Source organism: Phascolarctos cinereus, unplaced genomic scaffold, assembly GCF_003287225.1.
Source record: "Phascolarctos cinereus isolate Bilbo 61053 unplaced genomic scaffold, phaCin_HiC Scaffold_4;HRSCAF=312, whole genome shotgun sequence".
NCBI lineage: Eukaryota > Metazoa > Chordata > Mammalia > Diprotodontia > Phascolarctidae > Phascolarctos > Phascolarctos cinereus.
This window is the reverse complement of record NW_027555847.1, coordinates 663,047,966-663,074,656: the sequence shown is the minus strand read 5'-3', so window position 1 is coordinate 663,074,656 and position 26,691 is coordinate 663,047,966. Positions and strand designations below refer to the sequence as shown.

The window sequence follows — 26,691 nt, the reverse complement described above, 5'->3', positions numbered from 1 at the left end:
TAAAAACGGGGACAATAATGCCCACCTCCCAGGGCTGTGGTGAAGTAAGTCTTTACAAACTTTAAAATACTGGAGGAACTGGACTGATTTATTGACTTGATGGTAAAATGATGATACTCACAGAGAGAGGTGAGGAAATAAATGTCTTTCCTCCTAATCTGTTTCTTTCTTTTAATAATAACAATTTACATTTCTATAGCACCTTAGGATTTACAAGGTGATTTTCTCCCCACCCTGTGAGGGTGGGGAGCACAAAGGTTAATAACCCTATTTATAGATTGAAACTGAGGGTCAGAAAAGGAAATTTTAGCTTGAAAACTAGGGGATTATTCAGTCCTCATTTTATAGATTATGAAGCTGAGACTCAGGTAGCGAAAGGGTTTCTCTCTTTTTTTGGAGGCAATCAGGGTTAAATGACTTGCCCAGGGTCACACAGCTAATGTCTGAGGTTGAATTTGAACTCAGGTCCTCCTGACTCCAGAGCTAGTGCCCTATCCACTGTGCCACCAATCTGCCCCAAAAGGGGTTTCTTACAAGGTCAGACCAGTAGTAGCCAGAGTTAGATTCAGGTCTTCTGACTCCCAGACCAGTCAACTGAGTCTTGGAGCCCCTTAGTGAAGGTAAAGTCTATCTTTCCTAGGGCAGCCCATTCCACTTGAGTGTAATTTTCTCCTGCATAGAGTCTAAATCTGCCTCTTCCAGCCATTACTTTCCATTCTGCTCTCCAGGGCCAAGAAGGACAAATCTAATCCCTGTCCCATATGATATTCCTTCAGACACTTGAAGGCATGTTCCCCATCCCTCAACCTTCAAATCTCATCTCTAGGCTAAACATGCCCATTTCTTCCAAACCAGTCATTATGTGGGAAGGTTACAAGGTCCTTCACCATACTCATTGCCTTCCTCTGGATACTCTGCATCTCATCTATGACTTCCATCCATGAGGGCTACCAGCAGGGACTAGTAGCAGCAAAGTGTCCCCCAGCAGGTGGGGAAAACCTTCCCACAGGTAGCTCCAGATCAGCCAGGCTAGTCCCCCTTTCCACCTGAGAGTTGGAAGCTGAATTCTTAATATCTTAAATGCCCTTAAAATCCAGGCAGCAGGCCCCAAGAAAATAAGGCAGCCAGCTCCAGAGAAATCAGGCTGCAAGGCCAAAGTGAAACCAGGCAGGGCCCAGGGCGAACAGAGATTGACCTTAGCGTTGCAATGAGTACAACAGTGGTTCCTGCCAGGTTCCTGAGAATGGGGGGGGGGGAGTGGTGGTGGCCAGAGACAAGTGTTTCTGTGTCACCTGGTGATGTGCCCAGAGGAAGAGGGAAGAAGGGAGTGGGCAGGGCCACTGGGGAATGAGGTGTGGCCAGGGTAGATTCCTCCCTGTGCCCAGTAGGTATTCGGCTGTGCCCCCCAACATCCCGCCCATGTTTTGTCCCACACACCCCTCCCTCCAGCTGGAGCCGTCCTGGAGGACCAGATGGGGTTGGGGCCAATGGGGAAGACTGCCGTGGGCCAAAATAGAAGGCACCGTCCTTGATCTGCCTTGGGAGAGATGGGGCGCTATTCCTGTCTCCAGACTGTCGAGGACCTGCCTGGTGGGGGTTTCTGTCTGGCGCCTGCAGAGTGGGGCTATGGGTGTTCTCCCAGATCTGCCAGGGGGTGGAGGGGCGGGGCTCTGTCCGGCACGGGCAGAGGTTGGAAATGACCTTGCCCCGGGCCTGCCTGTCTTGGGGATGACGCGCCCTCCTGGGATGGCACCCGGCGGGCGAAGGGCAGCTTGGATCTTGACAAGGGGCGGCGTGCTTGTTCCTTATCCTCCCTGGGACCCCGCAGCTCCGGTCCTCCGAGTCACCTGCTCCCTGAGCTGCCGGTGGCCTCGGCCGGGGCTGAGCCTCTGGCCCCTGAAGGCAGACGGTCGGAGGCGGGCGTAAGGGAGGCGGGGCGGGACGAGGCGGGGCCGCGGGAAACCCGACCCTCCCAGGCCCCCAGCAGCCCGGACCTCCCCCTGCTCCGCCCCCCGCGCGCTCGGAGCCTCCTGCGGCTGAGCCCTGCCGCCCCGGGGGAGCCTCAGAGCCGGGAGAGCGGGAGGGTGGGCGAGTCGGGTTAAAGGGAGCCCGAGCTCGAGGCCGAACCTGAGCCGGCTAGCAGGGCAAGCCCTCGGCGCCAAGCCCACCGGCAGCCGCCGGCGGGACCCGACACAATCCTCCGGCTGCCTCCGGGACCCCCGGCCCGAACCCCTGCTCCGCCGTCGGGGAGTCGTCGCCTCCAGCTGCCCCGCTAGGATAGCGCTTGGACATCGCCCGCCGTCTAGGACGTCTGAGGCCCCCGCCGTGTCCGCCGCTGCCCCCCGGGCCCGGGATGACCGGGGCCCGGGGCTGAGGCCGGCGCCGGCGCCGGGACTGGACGGGGCGGCCCCCCAGCCCCATGGGCCAGCCGGCCCAGCCCCCCCGCGGCCGCCCCCTCCGGGCTGGGCCGGGTGGGATGGAGCCACGGCGCTGCCCAGGGGTTCCCGGGGCTCGGCCGGGCTCGGGAGGCCGGGGCCGGCGCCTCTGAGGGACAGCGCGGCCCGGGAGCCAGGTAAGGACGCGCCCTCTCTCTCAGTCCTCCCTCCTTCTCCTCTCCCGGCAGCCTTGGGGTACAGGGAGACCTCACGAAGAGAGCTGGGGTCTGGGCCGCTGTGCCTGAGAAGTGACCCGTCAGTGACAGGGGGGAGAAGATCCCACCGGGGAGCAGGCGGCTTCTGGGGGAGGATTGGTCAGGGGAGTCAAGTAGAAGAAGGAGGATTCGTCCTGGGATGGTGTTCTGGGACAGTGAGAATGAGGGGTGGGGTCTGTTTGGGATTGGGTCAGTGTGTGGCCAGAGGGACTTCTGCAGGTGGGGACTGAGGGCTAGTGGGAGGGGGTTGAGGTCACGGGAGGGAGGGGGTCGGTCCAGGGAATGTGGGGAAGGGGATTGATAGACTATGGACTGAGGAAGACTGACTGGAAGGTCAGTGTGGGAAGAGGGGGATTACAGGGGTCTGGATTAGTGGGAGGGGAGGGGTCCTAGTGGAGAGGCTCAGCATGAAAGGAGGGGGCCTGTTTGTGTGATGGGGGAATTTGGAGGGTTTGTAGTGAACCCCAGCGGAGGAGGGCCCCCACGGATCTCCTTGGGTCTTAGCTCCCTAAGGGGTGGGGGAGGGCTCTGGTCAGGGGTCTGCTGTCTTCCTCTGCCCCTCACTTTAGCCAGGCTTAGGGAGGCCAGTACCTTCTGTCCCTCCTGAGCGGTGAATGCTGCTGAGTTCCTGGGGCTTCCCCTTCTATCTCAGCTTGGTTCCCTCTACCACCACCTTGCCCACTCTCACCGCCACCACCTTCCCCCCAACTCCGCTTGCCAGGCAGAGAAAACACAGTCCTTGTCCCTTTGTCCCCCCTCCCCAAGTGTGAAGGGGCTTGGTCGGGGACAGCAGGGGCCCCTTGGAGGTAGTGAAGGGTGGCCGCCTGCTCCCCTTCTCAGTTACAGCTGTGGTGAAGTAAACATCTGTCAGCAGCCCATTCCCAGCCACCAGACTGCCTTCTTGCCTGCTCACCCGGGGACGCGGTGTCCTCCCCCCCAGGGCGAGGCCCTCCCCCCCTCTCCTGGGGCGCTGCTGACAGAGGCCACGTGGGGGCACCAGCGAGTAGGAGAAGCTAACTCTGGTGGGTTTGGGGTGGAGGGGATGGGGGTGTTCGAAGGTGCTGCTGTCTGGCCTGGAAGGGGGATGGTACCTGGCCTTTCCTGAAACCAGGGAAGCCAGGTGAAGGAGTGTGTGGCTTTAAACAAAACCCCAGCTCAGGCGGTCTTTCCTAGGTGTTGGGATCTTCCTTTTACAGGCTCTAAGGGACCATTTAGACCGATATCTTTTCCCCTTCCCCACTCCCTGAAACAACACATTCCTCAAACCTGGTTTGGTAAAACCAGGTAAAAACTAGGGGAAACAGACCAAGAGAGGGAGGAGACCTAAGGACATAGAGCTAATAAGAAACAAAGTTAGAAAAACGTCTGGTGGGGAAGCTGGGTATATAGAAGGGAGTATAGCTCAATTTTTTTTTCTTTAAAAAGCTCTGCTTTCAACTAAGAAGGATTTAAGCTTAAGATAGGAAGACTGAAAGAGAGGTACAGGGAGCCAGGGAATCTACTAGTGAGGGAAAATGCCCCATCTCAGTGTGTTTGTCTCCAAAGGGAACAACAAGAAGATGTATCCTTGGGCCTAGAATGTAGAGGTCCAGTCCATACCACCTGGGCCCGTATTTGTCTACAACGCCAGTTCTAGGGCCTGGGATCCCAGGGTGGAGGGCAGCAGCAAGCCAGGGCGCAGGTACAAAGGGTTGTGGGGAGAGGGAGGAGGCTAGGGGCTGAGACCCCTAAGCATCTTCCCTATGTATGGCCTGTCTACCCTGTCCTGTGCTGTCCTAGGTCCTGTCACTTCCCTGGACTCAGTGGGTCTCATAGGCTGCATTGTACCCTAAGCGTTGCCATCAGGACAAGGGGAGCTGAGATACGAGAGTTGAGGCTAGAGAAACAGGATGGTGAAAATGAGGAGAGACCTGGCCATGATAGACTCAGACCCTCACTGGCAGTCGAATCTCTGGAGCATCTTTCGCTCTGAGATTCCCACATCCTTGGAACACAAGATGTCAGATCTGGAAGGGACATAAAGTATCTGAGCTGGGACAGGCTTCAGTGTAGCAGTTAATCTAACCCCTTATTCTACAGATGAAGAAACTGAGGCATTTAAAAACTTATGCAAGGTCCCAGAGCAAGTAAGACCTGAACCCAGGACTTCTACCCCTAGAAACTGGGTCTTTTCCACTATGCCATGTTCCCTTCCTATGCCTTATCATAAGTGGGACTCACCCTACCATCGTCACTCGAGAGTGTGTGATCTGCTTCATGGTGGGAAGTTTCTTACAAAAATCACAGAATTTCAGATTTTGAAGGGTGCTCAGAGACCATCTTATCTAAACCATACACCACTCATGCCCAAATAAAATACCTAACACTGGCACAGCTAGGTGGCACAGTGGACTCAGGAGGACCTAAGTTCGAATCTGCTATCAGAAACTAGTTGTGCGACCCTAGGCAAGTAACTTAACCCCAATTGCCTCCAAAAACCAACAACAAAAATTAAAACTGAAATAAAATACCTAACATCTATATCCCACTTCAAGTTTTAGAAAGCACTTTATTTTATATTTATATGTATATATATACTTATATATATGCATACATATATGTATGTGTGTGTATATGTATATATATATACATACATATATATACATATAAAATCTTACCTGCTTCTCCTCACAACAAGCCTGTGAATTAGATGATAATATTATCCCCATTTTTTAGATGAGGAAACTGACGATCCGATAGGTTAAATCCTTCTCCCAAGTTACTCCAACCAGTAAGAGTCTATGGAAGGATTCAAACTCCAGTTTTAGTGACCCACAAGTCCAGTACTGTTTCTATTCTAGAAGGAGTTTTATTTTATTTTTTTGGTTAGGCAATGGGGTCAATTGGGGCTTGTCCAAGGTCACATGGCTAATATGTGTCAAGCGTCTGAATCCAGATTTGAACTCAGGTCCTCCTGACTCCAGGGCCAGCGCTGTATCCCCTACACTGCCTAGCTGCCCCAGTGTCTCCATTCTGCCATGTAGTTCCCACCTCTCTACAAAATACCTAAAACAAAACAAAACAAAACAAAAATACCTGACAAATTGGTTGTCTGGCCTCCAGTGGGGGTCAGCCCATAAGTTCTTGAGGCAACCCATCCTACTCTTGGGCAGCTCCAATTGGTGGAAAGTCTTTCCAGTGACATTGACTTCTAAGGTTGTTAAGATGTGCAATCACTTCCTAACAGAAAATCATGACTCCCAAAGGAGAAAAGCCTTGTTAATGGTCACAGGAAGCAAGATATAGAACTAAGGATTCAAACTCAGGTCTTTTGGCTCTACAGCCAATGTTCTTTCTCTGTAATGCAAGCCTGGTCCCCTGCCTCTGAGTCCAAGACTCAAGGATAGAACTGAGTGGCAGATGGAGACACCCTTGCCTTTTGCTACTACAAAGCTGACAACCTTAGATTCTAGGCTAAACTCAATACAACTGTGCCTGGCCCAGAGCACTGATACTTTGCCCACTTCTACCCTTGCATAACTGGTAGTGTGGCTGACAGAGTGCTGGATTTGAACTCGGAGCAATTGGGTTCAAATCTTAGTTCTGCCATTAGTAGCCGTGGGACCCTGGGTAAGCCTTTTGACTTTTCAGTAGCATGTAAGCTTCTTGAGGGCAGGGGCTAATTCATTTCTGTATTTATATCCCTGGCACCTAGCACCATGCCTGGCACATAGTAGGTGCTTCATAAATACTTGTGGCTTAAAGTCTCAGCATCCTCCTTAGTAAAATGGGGACATTAATACTTTCTACCTCAAAAGGTTGTTGGGAGAAGTGCTCTGCAAACTTTAATAAGCCTTATATACAAGTGTAGAGCTGGAAGAGACCTTAAAATTAATGTCATTTAGGGAAACTAGAGCCCAGAGAGGGCAAGTACCTTACCTGAGGTCACACAGCTAGCAAGCGGAAGAGCGGAAATTATATAATGCAAGTTACTACGATTGGTGGGAGGCATTTGGGAGCTGGCATTGGAAAGACTGAGAACAATGGGGGGAAGGTTGTGCTGGGTAGCAACTCAGAAGAGGAGGAACCATAGTGATGGACTAGAAGCCCTCTGCAAACGTCAGAGTGCTTATGTGTGTACATATTGGCTGTGCTCAATATTCCTGTGGGACTGAGGCAATCAGGGAGGGCTTCCTGAGCATGTGAGCCTTAAAGCATGTGAAGATTCAGATATAGGAAGAGGATAGGGATCAGCATGAAGGCGTGAAATGAGAGCTGATGGGAGAAAACAGAGAGCAGAAAAGGGGGTCTGGGAGTGGTGGGAGCAGTCCTTATAGGGAGACCCCATGGGATTGGGAGCTGGAGGGGTGGTTAAAGGTCATGTGGTCCAACCCCCTTGTTTTACTGGCAGGAATGAGACCCAGAGAGGTCACAGAGGCAGCACAAGGAAGCACCAAGTAGAAGAGCTGGAGTTTGAACCCTGGTCCTCTGGCTAGAAGCAAGGTTCTTTTCACCCCACTAAACTGTCCTAAACTCGCTGTCCTCTTTGGAGTAAAAGGCCTGGATGCTTTTTTCTCCTAGGCTGCAGAACCCCGGCACACTCCCAGGGTTGGGATGGCCCTTGGAGAATATATCACACAATTCAACTGCCTCATTGCTGGCTTCTGGGAAGCTGAAGGCCGGGGAACAGAGGGGAAGGGGCTGGGTCAGGGTGGAAAAACAAGCCGGGCAAAGGCACCCGTGCTGTTTGTTGGGGTGTCCCCCTCCCCGGGCAGGGGGATGGGATCTGGGGGATTGAGATGATGTGGGGCATAGGACTGGGTAGTCACCTACTAGGGCCAAGCTCAGAGGAGATCTCCCTCTCTCTCACTGCTCTTGAGCCTCTGGCAGTACCGCCTAATCCCAGAGTGCCAGGTGCTCCCAGGGGGAGGTGGCCTTGGGCTAGAGGGGGTGGGGTCACTCGGGGTCATCTGGGGTCACCAAGGGGGTCTGAGGCCTGTAGGAGGCAAAGGACAGGGACTATAGAGATCTTCAAGAGGTGGGTTCTGAGTCCCTAAGAAAGTGACAGAGCCACAGAATGTCAGAGCTGGGAGAACCTTAGAGCATGGAATGTCAGAGCTGGGAGGGACTGTGGAACATGGAATGTCAGAGCTGGGAGAACCTTAGAGCATGGAATGTCAGAGCTGGGAGGGACTGTGGAACATGGAATGTCAGAGCTGGGAGAACCTTAGAGCATGGAATGTCAGAGCTGGGAGGAACCTTAGAGAATGGAATGTCAGAGCTAAAGGAATCTTAGAGCATGGAATGTCAGAGCTGGGAGGGACTGTGGAACATGGAATGTCAGAGCGGGGAGAACCTTAGAGCATGGAATGTCAGAGCTGGGAGGGACTGTGGAACATGGAATGTCAGAGCGGGGAGAACCTTAGAGCATGGAATGTCAGAGCTGGGAGGAACCGTGGAACATGGAATGTCAGAGCTGGGAGGGACTGTGGAACATGGAATGTCAGAGCTAAAGGAATCTTAGAGCATGGAATGTCAGAGCTGGGAGGGACTGTGGAACATGGAATGTCAGAGCTGGGAGAACCTTAGAGCATGGAATGTCAGAGCTGGGAGGGACTGTGGAACATGGAATGTCAGAGCTGGGAGAACCTTAGAGCATGGAATGTCAGAACTGGGAGGAACCTTAGAGAATGGAATGTCAGAGCTGGGAGGGACCTTAGAATGTGAAATGTCAGAGCTTAGAAGGCTCATAGAACACAGAATTCTCATATCCCTTGAGGACAGCGCCAGTTTCTTTTTCTTCACTTCTTTGCATCCCATTGCTTAGCACAATGCCTAGCACATAGTGTTTAATAAACATTTGTTCCTGATCAACACAGAATGCCAGAGCTAGGAGGGATCTTAGAGGTCATTTCATCCAATCCCCTCATTTTACATATGAAGGCCCAGAGAGGGACAGTGACTTACCTAAGGCCACACAGCTTGTCAGTGGCGACCTGTGACTTGGTGTCAGGTCTTCCCTGCCCTCCTGAGCCCTGATGCCCTTTACATAGGCAGGGGGACCCTTTGCACATGGTTCTGACTTGTCTGCCTTGTAGGTCAATTTCTCTGTCTGTGGGCTCAGGGCTCCACAGAAGTCAGGCTCTAAGTACAAACTCTTGGCCTCTAGACTTGGCTTAATTTCCCACATTAAGGCTTAGGGGAAAGAGGGATGTGCTAAGGGTTCAGAGTACAAGCAGATGTGTGTTCTTTAAGCTGGCTGGAGTGTGTGTAGGTGGAACCTGAGGGAGAGATGGCAGGGTGGCCCAAGGTAAAGAGATCTAGGAGCTGAGAGTGCTGGGTCCTTGGTCTGGCTCAGCTACTGATTCCTTGCATTAGTTTAGGGGAGTCCCTTCCCCTCTCTAGGCCTCAGTTTCTCTGTCTGAGAAATGGAGGAGTTGGACCAGAAAGTGTAGAAAGTCCCTTCATCCTTTGGCATCTTAAGAATCTAAAATCCCCCTCTCCTCCCCAATCTTCTAGAAAATTCTCATTGGATTTAGAGCTGGAAGACCCTCTAATCCAGCCCCTCCCATTTTACAGATGAAGAGACCAGGGTCCAGAAAGGGAAGTGACTTGTCCCAAGTCCCACAAGTTAGTAAGCGGCAGAGCTTAAATTCAAACCCGGGTGTCCTGATTCATCCAATGTCCCTTCCGCCATCCTCTTCTAACTGCCCTCCAGAGGAGTGATTCCCCTGCTTCCCTACCCTCACCTCAGGATCCTCCACAGCAGGGCTCGGGCCAGGCGGCTCAGCAGTGCCAGCCCCAATTAGGCTGATCCTGTCACCTCCCTCCTGCTCCCCTCCCCCGCCCCAGATGCTGCACTGGGCTGGTGCCAGACTAAGGCAGTATGGTCAAGGTGGGAACTCTATGGGGAGGCCCTGAGGAAATAAGTGGGGATCAAGCCTAACTCCACCCCCCCACTCTACCCACTGCCCGGGACCCACTAGGTTTTTTCCACTCTGCATCACTCTACCTAACTCCTTCCACTCCCTCCCCTCAGACTTCCACCTTCTCCAACCCCACTGCATTTGTGTCAGCTGAGGCTGAGACTGAGACTGTTCAGAGTCTTTGACTTGGGCGCTCAATTCTTAGAACAGGAGTGGTCCTTAGAGACCCCTCCATCCACCTGTTCATTTTGCAGATGAGGGCACTGAGGCTGAGAAATAGGGGACAGACCTGCTTCAGGTCACAGAGTCACATCTCCTCTGGCTTCAAATCCAGTTCCCCTCTGGTGAGGTAAGACTTTGGGCCTCAGATTTTAGAGCTGCAAAAGGAACTTAGAGGCTATTGAATCCACCCCTCTGCCTCATTTTACAGAGAGGGAAACAGGCTCTCAGGAGTAAGGTAATCACCCAAGTCATTGACAAAGCTTAGACAAAGACCTAACTTGAAACTCCAGCTTCCAAGTTCTAGGCTTTCTCACCCCCTCTGGAATTCTAGAACACTGGTTTTGCAATCAGAAGAACAGGATTCCCATCCCAACACTCCTCCTTCTAAGCTGTGTGATCTTGGACAAACCATTTCCCTTTTCTGGGTATTGGTTTCCTTGTCTGTTAAATAAAGTGGCAGAACCAAATGACTTCTAAGGTACTTTCCCCTCTAACTCTTGAAACTCAGTGGCCCTCTCAGTCCTGCTTGCTATGTGACCATGGAGAAATTACTTCTCTGTCTGGCTCTGTTATAACCCCCACCCCACCCCATAACATCCCATTGTGATGGAGTAAGGGCTGGAGAATGTTGAGGAGCGAAAGTCCCAAGTTATCCCACCCTAGGCTCCTGGCTGCCAAAGTGGAATGAGCTCCTAAGGGTAGTAAGCTCCTTGTCACTGGTCATATTCAAGTACGGCCTTGGATAACATGTCAGTTTGGGGATAGATGCCCTCGGAGGTGTCTGTCAACTCTAAGATTCTGTAATTCTACGATTACTGTTATAACTCCCAGTGCCTAGCCCACAGGGAGACTGACATCTGAATCTCAATAAAGCAAATAAATCCAAGCCTACCAGTCTATACTCAACTCCTCTCCTTGCCCCGCTTTGTGCCTAGCTTTGAGTAGTGCCCTGAGAGATGGAGGAGCAGACCCTGGCTTACCCTCAGGGAACTTCCAGTCTAGGGGATATGGAGAAAGGATCAACCCAAGGTCTGCCTGGGGTGACAGAAGACGCACACTCAGAAACAGAGAACAAATGAGAATTAAAAATGGAGGAGGGGAAAAAACGGTGAGCAAGTTCTTGGACTTGTGATTCAGACAGTCTGCAAACTAGATGGAAGAGGATTCTGAAAACTTCTAGTGGAAGGTGGGGCTTGAGCCTCGTCTGGATTGGACCGGTCACTAAGCCTTCCTCCAGAAGGTTGGTTGGCCTTCTTCTTGACAGGCCAAAGAGGAAAAACCCTTTACGGCTCATCTGGTCCAGCTACCTTATCTTACCCAAGGGGAAATGTCTCCCAGATGAGTGAAAGAACTTTCGCCAAAGTGTCTAAGTTACTGATTAAGATTGAGTGGGCTTAGAAGGACGGGGAAGAGCTGGAGAGCTGACCAGGGAGGGAGCGGGCCTCTCAGGAGGAGAGAACAGCTCCTGAGCCAAGGGTCTGAATAAGTCTAATGTGTTCAAGGCAGTGAGGAGCCCAGTCTGGGGGAGTGGGGCGGTGTCAGGATGCAAGATGACAGGAAGGGTTAAATCTGGGGCGGGGGTTGAGGCTAGACTATCAAGGGTCTTAAATGCTGGACCGAGTTTGGGCAATTGGGAGTCACTGAAGTTTCTTGAATAGGGGAGGGGACTGAATCAGAGTGGGCTTCAGAGGTCAGTACAGAAGGGAGAGACGGGTGGTGGGAAAAGAAGGTAAGATTCTGGCTCTCTTGGGGTGGGGGCTGGCGCCTTTGGGGGTAGTATGGTGTAGGGCTGAGAGTTCTGACCCAGGTTCGAATCCCCCTTCTGCAACTATTTTATTGTGTGACCTTAGTCAAGTCACTTCTCCAGGGACCTCAGTTTCCTAATGTGTCCAATGAGGAATTTAGAAGAGATGCCTTTTAAAGTCTGTTGAAGTTCTCAATTCTCTGGTTATGTGGTTCCCCCTCTCCACCTTTTCTCACCTCCCACACCCCTTGTCACACCTCCCCCCAGTCCATACAGACTCTCAGGTTTTGTCCCCAGCCTCATCTGAGGTAAGCCAGGCCTCTGCCGTCTGGCCAGACCCCCCCCCCGCCCTTTCCCCCTGCAGAGCGGCCCCCATGTGCCCAGGCCCCCAACAGACAGAGCATCGGAAACAGCTGGCCGTCCAGATGTTGTTGGTTTTCTCTCCGAATACTTGCGTGTTCCTCGCCATTCCTGTTGGGTCACCCCTTTCCTTTCACTGTTCCCTACCGCCCACCCCCAGAGGGCTCAGAGCTAGCTCCCTGTCTAGGCTGGTCCCCTGGGCGGGGGCTGAGGGAAGGGGGCTCTCCTCTGGAGCAGGACACAACAAAGCCAGAGCATTCTGAGTCTCCAGGAGAAAAAGAGGGAGAGAAGGAAGAAGGGAAGTATGAGGAGCACAATGGCATTTTTGTGGGCTAAGAAATTTCTTTCTTGTTGGTGAGGCTGTTCTTGCCGTGAAAGAGTGGCCCCTCCTTGGCACGATGCTCAAGGGGATTAGGCCCCCATTAGGGAGACTGAGTCGGCTAGTGGTAAGAGCAGATGTATGGGGGGTGGGGAGTCGGGATCTGGGCTCGAAGCCTGGTCCTGTGTGACCTTGGGAAAATCACTGTACCTCTCTGACCCTTTTTCTTCTCAGCTGGACCAGCCTAATCCTTCTGGCAATACCTGCCTCTGAAGCTTTTTACGAGGCTCAGACGAGATAGTGGATGTCGAGGGCTCTGTAAACCAGACAGCCCAGTAGAAATGTCGGCTCGTGTGCCTGCTCATGGACGAATCCGGAAACTTGACTCTTGAGCTCCCAGGGCTGGAAGGCCCCCCAAGGCCTTCTGGGATGACCTGGGCCCTTCTCCACTGGCCTGACAAGGGCTTGTCCAGACTCCGATGGAGGAGGTCGGAGGCAGGAGGCTCATTCCACTTTGGGACAGCTCGGACACTTGGGAAGTTTTTCCTTACATGGAGCCCCAGTCCGCTTCTTGGCCACTTCCCATGTTCCCTCCATCAGGGCAGACCACAGCCCCTTCGTGACTTCTCCTCTTGTCTGTGTCTATTGTTTTTATTAGTTTTGGACTGGGACCTGTGATTTCATCACTATACGGGAGCTCCTGGTGGGAAAACTCCCTCTATCAATTCAGGTCAGCACCCCTCACAACTTAAAAGTCTTAGAGTTGTCCCTTAGGCCTAGGGAGGTTATTAAGTGACTTGTCCAGGGTCACACAGCCAGCAAATGTCTGAGACAGCACCCGCACCCAGGTTGTCTGGACCTCAAGATTGGCTGGTCTTTCTACTATGCCTCGTTATCTTTTATTAATAATGGAACTTGGCAGTTCTGACTTGTTTCTTGCCTATCTTAGGACTCCCTGCTCCCCATATCCCCACAAACAACTTGATTTCTGCAAGCCTCTCTTTACCTACCTATAAAATGGGAATGCTAAGGTGATCCTGTGTCTCTGGGTAAGGGACTTGGCCCCTGTAGGTTGTAGTTTCTCAATTCATTCATTAACAAGGTGATAACTCCTACCACCCCCAGATACCCTAGGCTTAAGGAAAGGAAAAGATGATGGGTTCCAAAGGTCCAGAGCCAGGACTAGGCCCATAGAAGTGGAGGGAACTTCACAGGCCATCTGGTGTAAGGCTTTTGTTTTCCAGGCAGAAGGACCAGGGCCCTGCAGGGAGGGGGATGCTGAAGAGCCCCGGTGGTGCTCTACAGACATCATTCCTTCTGGGGCTCCTTTGTCCTTATCTGTCAAAGGAAGGGGTTGGATTGGTTGGGGAACCTGTGGCCTCAAGGCCACATGTGGCCCTCTAGGTCCTCAAGTGCAGCCCTTTGACTGAGTCCAAACTTCACAGAACAAATCCCCTAAATAAAAGGATTTGTTCTGTCAAACTCAGTCAAAAGGCCACACCCGAGGACCTAGAAGGTCACATGCAGCCTCTGATCATTCCTCAGATCCTTCTGGCTTGAAATCTTATTACCCTGTCATCCCAGCGAGGAGCCATCCAGAGCAGTGTAGATGGTGTGTGGGAGGCATTCTGGTAGAGTTGGAAGAGTATTTAATTTGGAATCCAAGGACCAAGGCTGCTATGTGTGACTTTGAGCCACTTAAGTTCCTTCCCACAGGCCCTCAGTGAGGTGGACGGGTAGATGAATTGATTTCTCAGATCTCTCCAGTGCCAGGCTTGCCCAGGGTTACGCAGAGAGTCAATGGCAGAGCTGGGACTCAGACCCAGGCAGGGTGTGCTTTAAAAAAAATAAAAAGTAGCCCTGTCCCTTTGAAGTTTAATCTGCGTTAACATTTTCTCCATCACCTTCTTAAATCTAGATAATCAGCAAAATAACAAATCAAGCCTTGATTTGGAGCCTTTGGTGATTTTCCAGGGTGTCAATATTAAGGCTGAAAATGTAACCATTGGCTCTCAATAGCCAGTAGGAGCTGGTTTCAGTACAGCGCAGAGCCTGGGACGCCTAACTCCCAGTCCAAAGTTATCCCCCATTATGTGATACTGTCCCTTAGACAGAACTTCTCTGGAGCCCATAGACTCAGAAAGCAAGATCCCACCCTGGAGGTGGCTGGCTATGAGAAGGGCCTTGAAGGATAGTCACAGCCTGACTGCCTGAGGCTCTCTTAGGGCTCTGAATGAACACAGTTCCGAATGAGAGCCTGGTCTCCTCCAGTGTAAGGCCTGGTTATGCCAAGAGAACATATAATATATTGGAAAGTGTATGGGGTTTGGGGTCAGGGAACCAAGGTTCAAATCCCTGTTTACTGTCCACATGACCTTGGGCCAGTCCCTTGACCTCTCTAGGCCTCATTTTTCTCATCTATAAAAAGGGGAGGTTAGTCTCTGAGGTGCCTCCAGCGATGGTTTTATGATCTTTTGATGCCATAATCTGTTTTCCCCAAGGGCAGAGACCTAATCTCCTCCTCCTCCTCTGTCTCCCCTGGATTAACCCCCTGAGGGCAGGGCCCACACTGGTTTCCCCACTCACTCTCCTTCTCCAGGTTGGCAAAGCCCAGGCCTAGGCACACAGAGGTCTTCAAGACAGATGTATTGAAAGGCATCGAGGAAGAAGTATGGATACAGACTCAGATCAGCTCCGCTCAGCTACTCATTCTACCATTTTGGGCTCCCATGCTTTAAAGGGAAGAAAAACATCCCAGGGCAAGAGCACACATGGCCTCCTCTGAAACTGGTAGCGATGACTCCGTGTGGGAGCGGCCCCTCCCAGACTGTCCCTGGGCTCAGCCTTGGGGTGGGGCAGCTGTGGGATGGGCTGCTACAGCTGGTGTCCCTGACTGCTACTTTCAGCATTCTGCTAGTCTTATCCAGTCTCTCCCCATCCAAACCATGGGAGCTCAGGGACCCTTGGGCCAGAGCAGGTGCCCCCCTGATACAGCCTTTTAAGATACAGGTCCTAGGGTGCATTCCCTGAGGTCAGGGAAAGTCCCCATCCCAGTGTCAGCAGAGTGCTGCCTGGAAGAGGAGGCCTGTTTTCTCTAAGGCCACATCCTTGGAAGCAGGAGGGGAGGCCAGAGTGAGTCCCCCATACTCAGTGGGCCCTCTTCCATTCACCAATGGGGCTTGGGTTGCTAGGGGCGGCCGAGATGGGTAGATGCTGAGCTCTGGGGCCTCGGCTTATCTCAGAACGGGCAGGCTGGCAGGGCTGTTGTTTGTATTTTTTGGGCATCTTTCCATGGGGCTAATGATGCCTGCCGATGCTGGCAAGGGAGGTAATTAGCAGTTTCTGGCTGCCCCTGCCTGCAGCCTGCCTGACTCATGAGCAGGGACTCCCACGGGCTCATTCCCCTCTGTTCGGAGGTTGGAATTAGGGCCTGAGACAGAGGACACCTGCCATGTCTTCTCTCAAATCGATCAGTCAATCAATCAGCGAGTATTCATTAAGTGCCTACTATGTACCAGCCACCATGCTCAGTCCTGGGGATACAAACAGAAAAGAGCCAGCAGTCCCTGCCCTGGGCAGGGGTGGGGGGCTGGGGGGGTGGTGTGGAGTGTGTGTGTGTGTTACATTTCATCAAGGGAAACAACCAGCACATATATACGCAAACACAAAATATGGACAAAGGGAAAATGAAGTAACTGGGGGGAAGCAGCTGGAAAGGGTGGCGATCAGGAAAGGCTTCATGTAGGAGGTGGCACCTAAGCTGAGCTTTCCAAGAAGCTCGGGAGTTTAAGAGGCAGAGGTGAAGAAAGAAGGCATTCCAGTCCTGGGGGACATCCTGTGCAAAGGCATGGAGATGGGAGGCCAGTTACATGCAAGAAACCACCAGAAGGCCAGCTCGGCCAGACCACAGTATACACAGAGGAATGATGGCAAAGTCTGAGCCAAGAGACTTCAATGGCAAATAATGGAGTTTGTATTTGATGCCAGAGGCCATCTAGAGTTTATTGAGGTGGGGGGTGGCATGGTCACACACGCTTTAGGAAAATGACTTTGGCAGCTGGGAAGAGGAGGGATTTGAGCCGAGAGAGAGAGAGAGAGAGAGAGAGAGAGAGAGAGAGAGAGAGAGAGAGAGAGAGAGAGAGAGAGAGAGATTGGAGGCAGGGGAATCTACTAGAAGACTATTGTAGTGATCCAGTTGAGAGGTGATGGGTCTGAACTAGAATTGTGGCTGTGTAAGTGAAGGGAGGGAGGGAAGGAAGGAAGGAAGGAAGGAAGGAAGGAAGGAAGGAAGGAAGGAAGGAGGGAGGGAAGGAAGGAAGGAAGGGAGGAAGAAAGAGAGAGAGGGTAGGAGAGATAGAAGGGAAGAATGAAGGAAGGAGGGAGGGAGGGAAGGAAGGAGAGAGAAAGAGAAAGAGGGTAAGAGAGATAGAAGAAAGAAAGAAGGAAGGAGGGAGGGAGGGAAGGAAGGAAGGAAGGAAGAAAGGAAGGAAGGAAGGAAGGAAGAAGGAAGGAAGGAAGGAAGGAAGGAAGGAAGGAAGGAAGGCAGGCAGAGAGGAAAGGAGCATTCATTAAACATTTACTATCTGCCAAGTGCTTTGCAAATATTATAGGAAAATTAGATGCTATGATTATCCTTATTTAACAGTTAAGGAAAATGAGGCAAGCAGAGGCTAAGTGATTTGCCCAGGGTCACACAGCTAGGAAGTGTCTGAAATGGGATTTGAACACAGGTCTTCCTGATTCCAGGCCCAGAGCTCTATCCACTTCAACACCTAGCTGCCTAAAAGGGGAGGGATGCTAGAAAAATGACAGGCATTAGCAACTAGTTGGATCAAGAGGTCAAGAGGCAAGGATGAATTTGTTTTGGACATGTTGAGTCTGAGCTGTCCATACGATATCCAACTGGAAACATATAGGCAGTTGGTGATGGGGTCCTGGTGCTCAGGAGGGATACTGGGGCTGGATGTAGGGATCTAGGAGTCATCTGGATAGCAATGAAGATTAAACCTATGGCTGCTGATGAGGTCACTAAGAGAGGGAGAAGTGGAAAGAGAAAAGAAGGCCCAAGACAGAGTCACACCTGGTATTTATCCCAGCCCCTACCTACTTCACTTTGTTCAGGGTTGGGCGGAAGGTCTGATTTGTTCAGAAAGTCTACCCAGAAAGGGGATGGTGTGAGCCTGGGCTGAAAGTCGGGGACAGCTGGGTTCTAGTCCAAAGGATCATGGGATTTTCAGGCTGAAAAAGACCATAGAGATTACCTAGTCTCTCACACACACTCCATTGTCATTTTTCACATAGGGAAACTGAGGTTCAGAGAGGGTAAATCACTCCCCAAAGAGGCAAGCTTTACTCCTCTGGGTCTCTGACTCCAAATCCAGCGAGATTTCTGGTACACTTCAATGCCCCAGTGCCCTCTGTAAGACTGTTTTCCTCTCTGTAAAAAGAGGAATCTTTCAGGCTCCATAAGCTACCTCTGCCAAGCCCTCCTCCCTTTTAGCGTCTTCAGCCAGGGGTTTCTTTCTGGTATTTCTCCCAGATCATTTTTTATGTAGCTCAATCCTATATACAGGGTGTCCCAAAAGTCCGAATGTGGGTTTAAGCTAGTAAAACTTAAAACCGCACTCGGACTTTTGGGACATGCTGTACTTTAAATGGGCCCTTGGTAGGGCTGGACAACAGTACATTCCAACGTCTTGGTGACAGCCTTGATAAGCTTCCCCCTTCCCTGGCTCAGTGACCCTCCCCCACTTCTGGAGGCCAGGACTGAGCCCCTTTCGGTGGTCCCCATGGCTTGCACAGTGTCTTGGACCCTAGAAAGGGGCTGAAGGGCCTGAGGGAAATGAGTATTGAAAACCAAAGGGGCCCCTTGTCCTAGACCCCGGTCCAGCTGGGCCCCAAGAACTGATAGTGCCTCTGATTCCAAGGAGCCAGTCTGGAGCCAGGAAAACCTTAGAGAAGGCCCAGTGTGGGGGCTGTCCCATAAATCCCTCCAACTTCTCCCTTTTCCCTTCCTGTTCACCTCCGACTGAAACCCACCTCAGCCAAGAATCCTTCCCAGATTCGTGCCTGCATGCACGTGCCCACAGATCCACGGGGGAGTCCGCGTACATTTGTTACCTAACCGTACTTCTGTGCATGTTGACATATGGGGTTGCATATACCTGTGCATTAGCGATGATAACAGTATGGATGGGGCAGCTAGGTGGCCCAGCCTGGAGTCAAGAAGACCTGAGTGCATATATGGCCTCAGACACTTACTAGCTGTATGACCCTAGGCAAGTCATTTAACCTCTGTCTGCCTCAGTTTCCTTAACTGTAAAATGGGGATAATAACAGCACCTATAGCCTAGGGTTGTTGTGAGGGTCTAATGAGATAATATTTGTAAAGTGCTCAGCAAGTGCCTGGCACATAGTAGGGCCTTGTTGTTGTTGTTCAGTCATTTCAGTCCTGTCTGACTCTTCATGACCCCATTTGGGGTTTTCTTGGCCAAGATAGCGGAGTGGTTTGACGTTTTCTTCTATAGCTCATTTTACAGATGAGGAAACCGAGGCAAACAGAAGTGACTTGCCCAGGGTCACACAGCTAGTGAATTTCTGAGGCCAGATTTGAACTCAGGTCCTTCTAACTGCAGGCCCAGCGCTCTGTCCACTGCAGCCACCTAAAATGCTTCTTCCCTTCTACCCAATTAAATAGTATTTGACACTTTCCTTAAGTGCTTTATATTCACTGTTCCATTTGAGCCTCACCATGGCCTGAGAGAAAGGTAATAATAATGAATACTGACATTTATAGAGCCTGTTAACATTTTGTAAAGTGTTTTGTGCACGTCACCTCAGTTGGAGCTTTGCAACAATCCCATGAGGGAAGATCCTACAGGTGTCATCACACCCATTTTGCAGATAGTAAAACTGAGTCTTTGATAGCAAAGTGACTTGCTCAGGGTCACACAGCAAGGAAGGCCTTCCTGACTCCACATCCAGCCCTCTGTCCACTGCCCTGTTTCTCCCTACATTACAGATAAGGAAATCGAGTCTAGGAGAAATCATCCATATCCTAGATCCCCAGATAATAAGTAGCAGAGCTGGAATCCAGGTCCTAGGGAGTAGCTCCTAACACTAGGCTCACTCCATTTCTTATACTACACTTTCTTCTTGCGTATCCATGGGGCATGTGCATGCACTGCTGTGTGCATGTGTCTACGTACCCATGTGCAAGTCTGGAAGGACGGGTACCATGTTCAGACCCATCTGTAGGTATGTACATATATGTGTATATATATGTGGCCACCTGCCCAGGAGCAGGCTGATGTCAAAGGTACCAGACAGAGCATGATTTAGAGCTGAAAGGCCTGTAAGACCCCCTCATTTGGAAGCCCAGGGAAGGGAAGGTACTTTCTCGGGTAAGAAACACAGCCAAGATTCAGACTTGGGACTGCGCTTTCCAGTATCACATGTTGCTATCCTTAGGGGGATGTGAGGGGATAAAGATGGGAGACTCCCACACCCCCTAATGCTGGAGCCCTAACAGGTTGGGATAGTGGAGAGGGCTCTGGGCAGGGAGTCAGGAGACCCAGGACCACGCCTCAGTTTCACTCTCTGTCAAAATTGGATAGATGGTCTCTAAGCGCCCTGTTGGCTCTGATTTTCTAGGATTCTGGAGGATGCGTTTGGAACTCCACAAAATATCCTTGTCCTGGATTGGTGATGATGTCCACCTCCACCCCTACTGCCCCTTCCCTGGTCAGAGATGTTTGCTTTTAGGAGAGGGCAGGGAGAAGCAGAAATCCCAGGCCCACGGGAGCAGCCCAAGTCCTCTGAGCTGGACAGCCGCTGGCAGGTTCATGGGATTTAGAGTTGGAAGGGCCCTTAAAGACTGCTTAGATGTTGCAGAGGGGGAGAAACTGAGGTTTGGTGAGAGGGAGGGGCTCACCCACAGCCACACAGATAGTCTCTGACTCCCAGCCGAGTGCCCTTTCCTCTGTCCCACACTAGCTTCTTGGGATGGGGAAGAGGGAGGCAGCCCTCACCCCAAATTCCTGCTTTATAGCCCGAGCCCAGCCTTCCTAACGACTCTCACAATGGGCGGGAGGGCAAGCAGGGAGGCTGTGCCAGGGAGAAACCTGTTGGGTGACCCCCCGAGGAGAAAGGCCCCATTGTTACAAGAACCTTATCAGGTCCTGGTGCTGCCTACCCCCTCCCAACAATTCCTTCCTCTTACCCCCAGACCTGAGATTGAAGGCTGGCCCATGGTGGGGGGCAGGCATTCCAGGCCGAGGCCTACCCCTACCCCAGTGGGTGCAGGGGGTCTCAGGTACCCAAGTTCTCAGCTTCTCTGGCCCCTCGCTGGGGCCTCTTGGTGTAGTGGGGGAAGGGAACAAGGCTCAGGGCAGGTTATCCTCTTGATCCCTGTTCCATTTCTCCTGCCATTCTCCCCCTCTATGACCATCCATTATACAGACAGAGAAGCAGAGGCCCACAGGAGGGTTGGAAGGCTGGAGGTCAGGGAGTCAGGTACAGATGGGAATCAGCTGTCTTGTCCGCAGACACTAGGTTGGGTCTTCCTCTTCTTCACTATTATCTATATCCACTGTATGGCTGGAGAAACTGAGGACCAAAATGAAACCAGGTGGCTGGAGGATGTGGGTATTTCCAGTGAAGCCTACCCCAGAGGCAGGGACAGTGGTGACCATTTTCTCCTCTGTCTAAACTATCCTGCGGCATTCCGTCAATTCTGGATTATCCAGATGGATGGAAGGAGAGGGGGGACCAGTTATCATCATGCCTCAGCTAATCCAGAGGTGACCAGTGAGTGATTCATTCCCGTGTCCTTGGGCTGATGATGTGAGAACAAAGGTGTGTCCCACCTTCTGGAAACCAGCTCTCGCCAAAGATAACACCATAGTTCCAAGCCAAGAGCTCCAACAGAAGGAGCTGGGCCAATGTCCAGTTTCCCCATTCTGGCTCACCCTCTGTCTAAGCACCCTCCCCGACTCCCAGCCAGTCCCTAATTCCTCTCTGTTCCCCATCCTGTGGGAACAATCAGTTTCCTTTCAGACACAAGGCAAAGTACCAGCCAAGGTAGAGATCCCTTTCCCAAAAGCAAGAGTGACTGGCTGACATAGAACTTCCTTGCTGAGGAGAATCCAGCTGTTAATAGAGCATGTAATGAAGAGATGAGCAGGCTCGGCTGTGACCTGAAGAATCATCTGAGTCTCAGCTCCTTCTGCTTAGGGCAGACTCCAACTGTCAGGTGGGCTTTTCCTCAATCGACCCTAACTTTGCCTTCTGCACTTCTAGCTTCAATCCCAGGTCTTCAGCTACTTGACTACAGCCTTCTCATCCCTTTTCCATGTGAAAGAAAAATCCCCATTTCCTGTACCATTACCTCTCTGACCCTGGGCCCTGGGCCTTTCTTTGGCCTTATTGGCTGCGAGATCTAACTATAAACACACACACACACACACACACACACACACACACACACACACACACACACACACACGCTCCATCCACTGTTTCACCTAGCTGCCCATAAATACACATACAGACACAGCTAAACAATACACATTTATACACACACACATATCTATACATTGACCTTGCAGGTCCACTAAAACCAAGATCTTTCTTGAACGGACTGCTGTCCGTTGCTCTTCCGAAGCTGATCTTTTGAGCTCAAGTGGAATATTTTACATTTATAACAATTAAGTTTCATTTTGCTAGACTGGGTTTCGAGTCCTAGCCAGTCCTGACCTTTCTGAATCTTGACTCTGTCCTCCGGTGTTTTAAGACAGACTGCAGAACAACTGAGTTCAAATCTCAGTTCCACTTCTTCCTAGCCATAGAAATGGAAGCTTATCTGAGACTCAGTTTTCTCATCTGTAAAACGTTGTAGGCACCCAGTGGCAGCTGGGCCTGGAGTCAGGAAGACCTGATTTCAAATGCACCCTCAGATGCTTACTAGCTGTGTGATCCTGGGCCAGCGGCTTAACCTCAGCCTGCCTCAGTTTCCACAACTGTAAAATGTGGATAATAATAGCACCAACCTCTCAGTTGTTGTGAGGATCAAACAAGATAATATTTGTAAAGTGCTTAGCACTGTGCCTGGTGCATAGGAAGTGCTATATAAATATCAGCTATTACTGTCATTATGAAGAGTGATGATTTATAAGGTTGCTTCCATCACTGAATCTTATATTCAGCTCTCAAGAAGCAAGATATTGTGGGTGCATCCTGTCCTCCATCACTCAAGTCACGAGCCATTAGAGTTGAAAGGAACCTTTAATGATCACTGAGTACGATCCCTTTATTTTACATATAGGGAAACTGAGGCCAAAGAGGGGTTAGGTCCCATAGGCAATAAGCATTCTTCAGACTCCGATCTGACTCTGAATCCAGTGTTCTTTCTGCTAGACGATGCTGCCCCTCCGTCCAACCCTCATTAAAAAAAAATTATTGTCTCTCACTTTTACCTCACCTTCATTTCCAAATATATACACCACTGTGGCCACCACCTATAACAAAGAAGAAAAAAAGATAGGATAAAAGCAGGTCAGCCAAATTAATCAATGTGTCAACAGCATCTCTGACTTGATGCAATGGTCTGTATCCTTAGTTCCCCACCTATGTAAAAACAAAATGAAAACCAAATAAATCCACCAACCCCTTTATTTTATAGATGGGAAAACTAAAATCCAGAGAGTCAGAGCAAGACGCGCTGGATTTCAAGTCAGGTACAGACCCCGACTTTGCAACTTGCTTCTTGTATCTGTTTGCTCATCTTTACAATGAGGGGTTTGGGCTCCATGACCTCTGAGGTCCTTTTCCAGCTCCATGATTCTAGGTAAAGGACTCACCCAGGACTCCCCGGAGCGTCAAGGGCCCATCTGGGATCCGAGCCCACATCTCCTGGCCCTCTGCTCCCTCGCCAGCCTGTTATCCCACTGCACCTCAGCGGGTTGTAAAACCAGGGTTTTAATCTCAGGGAGAGGCTGGCTGAGTGTGGGGAGTTGGGGAAGGAGGAAAGGGGCAGTGCTGGCCACTCTTCAAATCCCAGACTGGGGCTTTAAACTTGACACAGAGCTAGAAAGACTTCAGAATTCCCTTCTCTTCCTTGCACTGGTGCAGGAGAACATCCCCTCCAGAAGTGCTTAACTTTGTTTGCAGGGCAGTCAGTGTGATGTCTGGACCCCCTTTTCAGAACAGTGTTTCTGAATGCATAAAATAAAATCCATAGGATTAACAAGGAAACCAATTGAAATGCAGTTATCACAGTATTTAAAAAAAACACAACAATTCCTGGACCCAGGTTAGGAAAACCTGTCACAGCATCTCAAAGAGGTGGTCGTCCACCCTAAGCCTGAAGACCTCCAAGGACAGGGAGTTGAGGCCTCTCATTCTTCTGTTGGGCAGCTCTGGTAGGTAAGAAGCCCTTCCTTGCCCTGAGTTCAAATCTGCCTCCCGCAGGCCTCTTTATCAGGGACCGGTCACTAGCATGGTGCAGTGGCTTGGAGTTGAAAGAGCTGGATTTCAGTCCCAGCTGTGTGGCCTTGGGCAAGTTCTTCCACCTCAGTTTTTCCATCTGTAATATGGGAAGGAAACTAGATGATTTCTCTAAGGACCTTTTCAGGTCTGACATTCTATGTTCCATGTTCTCAGGTTGCTTCCTCCTTCTCTGATATTCTGTTCCCTTCCAGCTCTGGCATTACTCTGTTGTAGGATTCCTCCAGGTCTGATATTTTTGGTCCTAGGAGATGCCGTCCATTAGCCTTGGTCCTGCCTGATGGGGCCACACAGGACAAATTTTCCCCTTCAGCTGTACTTACTCCCCAGATCCCGCTTCTCTCCTGGTCTTAGGGAGGAACACAAAACCTTCTTTCCTTGATCCCTCCCTCCCTTTATCCCTTCCAGCTGGGAAGGTTTTCTAAGAAGAAAACTACTTGAGATTTCATAACAATGCCCAAAGCTTGGGAATGGAAAGTGGAAATGGAAAAACAAACAAAACACAACACTGGACTTAGAGACCTCGGTTCAAATTCAGGCTTGCAAACTTAGGAGCCAATTTGACCTTGACTTGGCTAGTCTGAGCCTTAGTTTCCCCAAGTATCATAGTGCTTTTGTCATTGTGACGAGCTATCCCGAGGAAACTCCTGTATAAATCTTAGGCTATAGAAATGAGGCTACCTTTGTTTGCCTAACCCTGGGAGACCTGGTTTCCCTAAGGTTCCCCTTCCCAGACCTCCCTAGGTGCTATCTGAGGTGAAGCATTGGGAAAGTGCTTTTAGGCTGCAGAGGCCAGGCAAAGGCTTTCTCCATCCTCCCACTCGCTCTGCAACCTCTCCACACAACTCAGCTGGTGCCCTTCACCTCCAGGTCCTGGCTCTGTGGACATGATGAGAAGGAAGGAGAAAAAATATAGCAGGGAAAAATGGTTTCTTAACCCAACCTTTCAAATGCTGGAAGACAAGCAGTGTTCCAGAAGACAGGAGGACAGACCCTAATTCTTACTTTTTCAATCAAGCTTTTACTAAACACCTGCTCTGTGTCAGACACAGTCCTAAGCTCTGGGACTATAAAGACAAGAATGAAACAATCCCCGCCCTAAAGAGGCTTATGTTCTATTAGGGAGATGACAGGTACTATTACCTAGCAAAGTACATACATAATCCACAGAAGCTAATGATGACTAGCTAATTAATAGCACTTTAAGGTTTACAGAGAGCTTTACAAATATTGAGATGCCTTTAATATCTTCTCCGGGATCTCCAGCCCCTCCACCTTCCTCCAATTTGTCATGTCCTACCTAAAATATGGCTCCCAGCACTGAGGGCCATCATCTCCTTATTCCTGGATGCTGTGATTCTCAATGCAGCCCCAGATCTCATTAGCTTTGAGGGCTGTTGCTTTGAGCTTGTGGCTTTTTAAGTTGTCTTTATAGAGCTTGCGGTCACCTCAGACTCTTGACTCAACTCAGATTCCTACCATGGTGCGGTGGTAATGAGGCAGGTATGATTTTCCTTAGCAAAGATCTGACCATGCTACTCCCCTACCCGATAAACTCCAGTGGCTGACTATTGCCTCTAGGATCAAATATAAACTCCCCTGTTTAGCTCTGAAAGCCCTTCAAATCCTGTACTCGATCTATCTTTCCAGCCTCATTGGATATAAGTGTCCCATCCTGCACTGTATGATGCAGCCAAAGTGTCTGAGATCTCTCTGTGCCTCATGCCAACACTTAGTTTCCCATCTCTGTGCCTTAGCATTGGCCATCTCCCCAAAGCCTGGAAGTACTCCCCTCTCCCCCCTGCCTTCACAAATCCCTCTTTTCCCTCAAATACTTCCTTCTATATGAAGCTTTTTCTGGTCCCCTCAACGGCTGGTGACCTCCTTTTTGAACTACCTTGTCATTAGCTACCTTTAATTTATTTGTATTTATTCTCTTTATAACATATATATATAATATATATGCATATATAATATACTTTTGTATATATAATATACATACATACACACATATATATATATATAAATATACATATATTTCTATATATGCAATATACATATATAAACTAGGGAAACAAGTATATACATATAATACATACATATATATGTGTGTATATATATATAAATACACATAATACATAGGAAGACACATCTCCCAGTTGGATTAAGCTCCTTGAAAACAGGGATTGTTTCATTCTTTGTATTTGTAACTCCAAGGGAATAAGCATTTTAATGGTGCCTGTTATGTGCCAGGTACTGTGCTAAGTGCATCTACAAACATTATCTCACAATAATCCAGTGAGGTAGGTACTATTATTATCCCCATTTTACAGCTGGGGAAACTGAGGCAAAGAGAAGTTAAGTGACTTGCCCAGGGTCACACAGCCAGCAAGTGTCTGAGACTGTATTTAAACTCAGATCCTCCCGAGTCCAGGTCCAGAGCTCTGCCTGCTGCGCCACGTGTCTCCTGGCACTAGTAGTGCTTAATAAATGTTTGTCGATTGAGTGAGTGACATGGGGAAGAAATGAGGTTGTAGTAAAAAAAGGAGCATTATACCTGATGTGGGGAGAGGAATAAGATGGCATGGAATGTGGAGAGGGGAAGACAAGATCATAGGATAAATTTCCTCCAGCCTTGGAGTTCAACATTGACCCAAACCCTGTCATCAGTGGTGGGGCAACCTGGAAGGTGTATTGTTTCTGATAGCATTCTATCGTGTTCATATACCACACTTTAGCTTTCCCCAGTCAATGGGCATCTGCTTTGTTCCTACTTCTTGGCTACCACACAAAGGGCTGCTATAAATATTTCATCGTGTATGGAAGCTATTTTTTTTTTTGTCAATGACCTCCTTAGGGTATATGCTTAGCAGTGGATTCTCAGAGTCGGAAGGTATGGATCTTTTAGTGACTTTATTTGCATAATTTCAAATTGCTTTCCATGATTGGCTATACCAATTCACAGAGGAATTGGCATTCTAATAAG

At 50.2% G+C, this 26,691-nt stretch overlaps 1 protein-coding gene across 2 annotated transcripts in view; it reads left to right on the top strand.

The window, feature by feature from the left end:
- The first annotated feature begins 1,779 nt into the window (after positions 1–1,779).
- Positions 1,780–26,691, top strand: part of NRTN (neurturin) — a 38,861-nt gene continuing 13,949 nt past the window's right edge. Inside the window, exons 1-2 of one of the 2 annotated variants that reach the window (XM_020971452.2) lie at positions 1,780–2,572; positions 21,247–21,453. The gene's annotated coding sequence lies outside the window, so the exon portion shown is untranslated. The remainder of the gene's footprint in view (positions 2,573–21,246; positions 21,454–26,691) is intronic. The other variant, XM_020971456.2, reaches the window with a different exon arrangement.